The sequence below is a fragment of the Bos indicus genome, chromosome 17 (assembly GCF_029378745.1).
Source record: "Bos indicus isolate NIAB-ARS_2022 breed Sahiwal x Tharparkar chromosome 17, NIAB-ARS_B.indTharparkar_mat_pri_1.0, whole genome shotgun sequence".
Classification (NCBI taxonomy): Eukaryota; Metazoa; Chordata; class Mammalia; order Artiodactyla; family Bovidae; genus Bos; species Bos indicus.
In genome coordinates, this window is record NC_091776.1 from 12,781,358 (window position 1) to 12,787,357 (window position 6,000).

Consider the following 6,000-nt stretch of genomic DNA (forward strand, 5'->3'; position numbering starts at 1 on the left):
GGTTCTGCAGCAAGTAGCCAGGAAGAGAGAGAAAACCAGGAAGCGTGACCAGTCCGCAAACGCCTAGGCCTTGGGTCTCTGCCATGTGAGGTTACAGGTGGTCCTGCACACTCTGATGGCAGGAAACCAGTTCAGGCTTGCTAAGAGACTCCTATTGATTCAGCTCTGTTCTTTCCATCACCCCAGTAGCGTCCCCCTGAACCCTGAGGACACTTCTCTTTAAGATCACAGTCACACGCCCAGCCATTTCCCCTTAAAGCGTAGCACAGTGCCAGGCGGGCCATGTTGGAAAAAACCCAGCCCCAGCCTCCTGAGGTGTTGAAATAAATCTTCCCCATACAGCCGGCTTCACTCCTTCTGGATGGGACCACCTCGACTCCTCCCAACAAGGGATCTTCTCCTTGCATCTAAAGTAGAAAGTCAAATGTTGGTAAGCAGCAAGCACAGTCATTTTACACACCTACACCTACGCATAAACTTTCACTGGCAGGACTGCCTGTTTGCCTCACATTTTCATAACTTAGGGCTTTGTTGATTTTTAATCCTTCTCTACAAGGAAGCAGTATCCTCCAAGGGGTTGTTCTTGGCTATACAGCAGAAGTGGCACCTCATTCCAATGCTAATTTTTCATAAAGAAAAAGTCCGCTCCAAGACTATGGCTATTGAGTGAGGCCAAGTCATGAAGGCTTGAATGATCAGGGTTGGGAGGTCGGGATGGGGAGGAGTCAGTCAGTTATCTGCATCTCCTCAGCCTCTGGTAGTTTACCCCAGGATCAGAATTGTTATTTGTTTGTAACACATGTAACTGTTAAAGATTAATATCCAAAAATATATAAAAGATGTCAATGGTCAAGAAAGAAACCCTGTAGTAGAAAAATGGGCATTTCACACAAAGGCTAGTAAGCCTTTGTAACTAATCTTGGGAATTCACATGATAACTATGAGATCCATTTCACACCCACCAAAGCGGTAAACATAGAAATTGTGTTGATGGGAGGCAGAGGGATGGAGATGCCAGTGGGAGAGCCAGTCACCTAGGCTCCTTGGGAAGACAGTGGTGCTCACAAGCCACCATGGTGTTCAATTAGCAGGTCAGTGAGTCTCGATGCATTCATCCTTCTCGCATCTGCAACAAGGGCCAGGTGAGGCTTTTCCAGACTGGACAGCATGAGCAGCCCATTGCCCCGAAGGAGGCCCCGCATCGTGCCAACGCCAAGGAATCTCAAAAACCTTCCCAGCCCCCACGCATCAGGGCTGTGAGCTCTGGGTGAAGCTGGTGCTTCCCAGCCTATACTGGGCAGGGTCGGTAGCCTCAGGTCGGCCCCATTGAGTCTGCTGGTCGGCAGTCACGGCCCTGGGTGTTCCTCCGAGGCTGAGTGAGGCAGCTCATGTCATTACACATGACCTATGTAACGACGCAGGCAACCTCAGAGGCGCTGGGATGTCCTCCTGGCTCCCTCTTGGACCATTGCCGTGGGACCCCAGCCACCATGTTGCCAGGACACTCAAGTTGTACTGTGGGGTGGAGAGGCCCCATGATGAAGAGCTGTCATCCCTGGTCACACTAGTATTAACTGGCCAGTGGACTTTCCCCCGCCACCAAGGAAAACCTTGGCCACGTCCTACTGCAGGGGCTCCCCTCCTAGTTCAGTTGGTAAAGAATCCGCCTGCAGTGCAGGAGACCCAGGTTGGATTCCTGTGTCTGATTCCTGAGAAGAAAATGGCAACCCACGCCAGTATTCTTGCCTGGAAAATTCCAGGGACCCAGTAGCCTGGCGGGCTACCGTCCACAGGGTCGCCAGAGGCAGGCACGACTGAGCAACTACACCACCACCACTGCAGCCTTAGGAAGCACTCAGCAGGAGCCCTCCAGTGAAGGTGATCCCTGACCCTCTGCAAAGGTGTGAGATCATAAATGTTTACTGGTTTAGCATCTCCATTTTGGAGTGGTTTGTTATGTAGCTGCAGATAATTGAGAAAACTTGTCAAATGCAGATCCTTTAACCATCTGCTGAAGAAGGCCTAGGATGCAGGACTTTTACAAGATCCAGGTGGTGCCAATGGGTGGGCTCGTGGTCCACAAGGAGGAGGAGCATTCAGCCCCAACCCGGCTTCAGTGAGAGGCAGCAACGCAAAGCAGTGCGGTGTCTGCTGTCTCTGGGGGCCGTAGGAGTCAAAGCAGCCGGGCTGCCGGGACTGGTGAGGACGGTGCAGCGCACGGCGGGTGCGGAGGGATGCCTGGCCGACTGCCGAAGGTTCTGCGAGCCCAGAGCTTCCAGGTGAGTTCTGCTTGTTTAAAGTTTGCTTGGTGGATTCTGGGCGGTTCTGTGTGTTCTGGTGAGGTTGAATTCTGAGCTTGCTCAGTGGGCTTCCGAAGGTTGTGTGAGCTCTGGTTCCATTTAATTCTGAGTTGGCTCAGTGGATTCTGGAAGATTCTGTGAGTTGTGATTGAATTGAGTTTGCTCAGTGGACCCTGGAAAGTTCTGTGAGTTCCGGTTCCATTTAATTAGAGTTTGTTCAGTTGATTGCCAGAAGGATCTGTACACCTTGGTGCCGTTTTTTTCAAAGTTTGTTCCATGGACTCCAGAAGGATCTGTATGTCCTGGTTCCGTTTTGATTCAGAGTTTCTTCTATGAACTCTGAAAGGTTCTGTGAGTTCTGGTTCCATTTAACCCAGCATTAGGATTTTAATAACCGGGTTAAATATGAAAGCAAAAATGTGTGTTATTTGTTTTTCAGGGAGTGTGGGATTGAACAAGTACAAACTAATAACGATGACATTCAAGCCTCTGTGGGGACAGAGCACCCATTTCAAGGCTGGCTCTGCTCCTTTCTCCTTCAAACACGTGACCATCCTTCTACATTCAGTGACGTTACAAGGACTGCAGAAGTCCAAAATCTCTAGCCAGACTTGCATAGTCGTCTACTATTTGGTCCCTTATTCCACCCATTCATTTTAATTCACCAGTATTTTCCTAACCAAATTCTAAGCTTTGGTTATATTTGTTTACTTTTCCACAAACTCATTTTTAAAGATAAGCTTTAATTTGGAGTAATTTTAGATTTATAGAGAAGCGGCAGAGATGGTAGAGAGAGTTTCTACATATGGTTCACCCATTGAATCTGGGTGTTTTACAACTGTAGATTCAACCACTATGAATGGAAATACTTTTTAAAACAATTCCAAAAAATTCCCCAAAGCAAAACTTGAACTTCTCACAAGCCATCAGTTGTAATTACATAGTACTTCCATTGGATTAGGTATTACAAATAACCTAGAGGTGATTTAAAGTGTACAGGAGGCTGTACCTATGTTCTAGGCAAATATTACATTATTTTATATAGGGGACTTGAGCATCCCCAGATTTTGGTATCCCCAGGAATACTGTTCTGGAACCAGTCTCCTGGGATACTGATGAATAGACTGTACTCCCCACCTCATTTCTCTAAATGTTGACATCTTACATTATACTGTGCCATTTCCCAAATTAACAAAACAACATCAATATATTACTCTTAACTAAACACCCATTTTCCTGCTGATGTCCTTTGGCTCTCCTAGGATACAGTCCAGGACACCATGTTCATTTAGATGAGGTGCGTTTTTTTTTGTTTCTAGCTCTGTTTATCACATTTTCCCTCCCCAGGATGCCCTTTTCCTTTCTTGACTTTCATAAGTCCTACCTAGTCTTCAGATCAATTCAAATCTTATCCCTGAAACATCTTTCCTAATTCTTTCTGTGCTCAGTGATTTCTTTAACCCTCAAACTCCAGAACCACTTTGATCCAAGTCACGCATTTGAAACACGGCATAAGCTGACCTGTATCATTACATATCTTTTAAAATCTTGTTTGCAAATTAGTGTTTAAGGCAGGGATAATATCTCATACATTTTGTGGCGTATCTGCAGGCATGGTGTTCTCAAGCATTTATTGTAATGAATTTTTATTTTCATGCTATGTTATTTTATATTAGCATAAACAACTAGGAGTAGACTGTAAATATTAATTGAATTTATGGAGGCCCATGTTTGCTACATTTATATTTTATAACAGACATAAATGCAACTTGACAAGTAAAAATAACAAGTATTTACTGAACACTGACAATAGGCCAGGTACCCAACTAAATGTTTTACGTGTAGCTTCACAGTTAATTCTCGTGAAACTTTTATGTAGCAAATATTACAGTTATCCCCTTTTAAGATTAAGTGATTTGCCCAAGACTACACAATGTGAAGAGATAGCCAGGATTCATACCCACGTGTTAATGACTTTAGAGCATGGACTCCTAAGCACTTTACTATAAAGTGCTTTTTGTCCCAGCCATGATTTCAGTGGTTTACACTTGATGCCTTCTTTTTACCATCACTCAGTCTTTCCTTAATTTCTAAAACCTGGTGTCCCCAGAAGCCCACTGACACTGCTCTAGAAAGTATCGAATTACTTTGTTTCTTATCAGTCCCAATGGCCTTATAACTTGTGCCATGACATTTTTACTTTGTACGCTGGGTTAGCACTTAGAAGCTATTTTGCATTATGTCCCATCTCTTTACACTCCAAGAGCAAGGACTTTATATCCTTGTGCCTGGCACTGAATGCAGTAATAAGTAAGAATATATAGAGAGAGCAATAAGTAATATATAGAGTAGTAAGTAATAATATTTCCTTCCTATTCCTGAGGAATAGATTGTTTAAAACTGTGGCCCTGGTGCTTCCCTGGCCATCCAGTGGCTAAGACTTCATGCTCCTAATGTGGGGGGCATGGGTTTGATTCTTGATTCACAACTGAGATTGTGAATGATCGTGAAGTCACTCAGTTGTGTCCAACTCTTTGTGACCCCATGGACTGTAGCCTACCATGTTCCTCCATCCATGGGATTTTTCAGGCAAGAGTACTGGAGTGGGTTGCCATTTCCTTCTCCAGAGGATCTTCCCAACTCAGGGATCGAACCTGGGTCTCCCACATGGTAGGCAGATGCTTTACCATCTGAGCCACCAGGGAAGTTGAATGCTGAGCAGTGCAGCCTTAAAAAAAAATGAAAAATAAAACTGTGGCCTTGACACGGTGTTAAAAACTATGAATGTTTTTAATTATAAAAGAAATACAAACTCCTGATCAAAAAATTGATGACTTTCCAGTTATAAAGAAGAATATGCAAAAATAAGATCTCCCCAAGTTCTACTTTTCAGAGGAAACTGAGTTGAATGTTCACTGTTGCCAAAGCTCCGGGAGTTTGCTGAAAGTAGAACCTTTTTGTGTGTTGTTTTGTTGGCAGGCATAGAATCCTGGCATGCACTCATCTCTCCCAGTTCAGGTGGCCCTACATTTCTGCTACCTTTAACACTGTCATACATTCTTTTTTTTTCTTTCACATTCTGTCCACTCATTTTCTACCATACTAATCAGTCTTTTCCCTTTTTTTCAGACATCCTCTTACTGAATCCAAAGAGAGAATTTATTTGGTACCTCTGCTCTTTTCTCTGAATAGCTTCATCCTCAGAGAGCTTTTCCATTCTCTGAGCAGGCTACCACCTTCTCTCTTTTCTCTTGCTGGCATACTTCTTAGGCTTTCTCGACCTATACTCATTCCTCTGTCCCTTGTGGTCTGACTCACAGCCACCTCTCCAATAAAATTACATGTCAAATTTCCTGTGCGTGTATGCTAAGTCACTTCAGTCATGCTCAACTCTCTACGACCCCAAAGACTACAGATTGCTGGGCTCCTCTGTCCTTGGGGATTCTCCAGGCAAGAATACTGGAGTGGGTTGCCATGCCCTCCTCTTGGGGGTCTTCTAGTTCTCTTAGCCCCTCAACCCTATGGACTTCTGGGTGCCATTTACTCTCTTTTAGAAGTGTTCCTTCCTGTCTTCTGAGACATTGCAAAGTCCAACTTCTTCTCTGCCTTTAGGATCCAAGCTTCCCTCACCACTCTACTGCTGCCCCTCTGGGTTTTTTTGCTCCCCATCTTTATCTCCCCCCATATCTCGCTGGGGAAT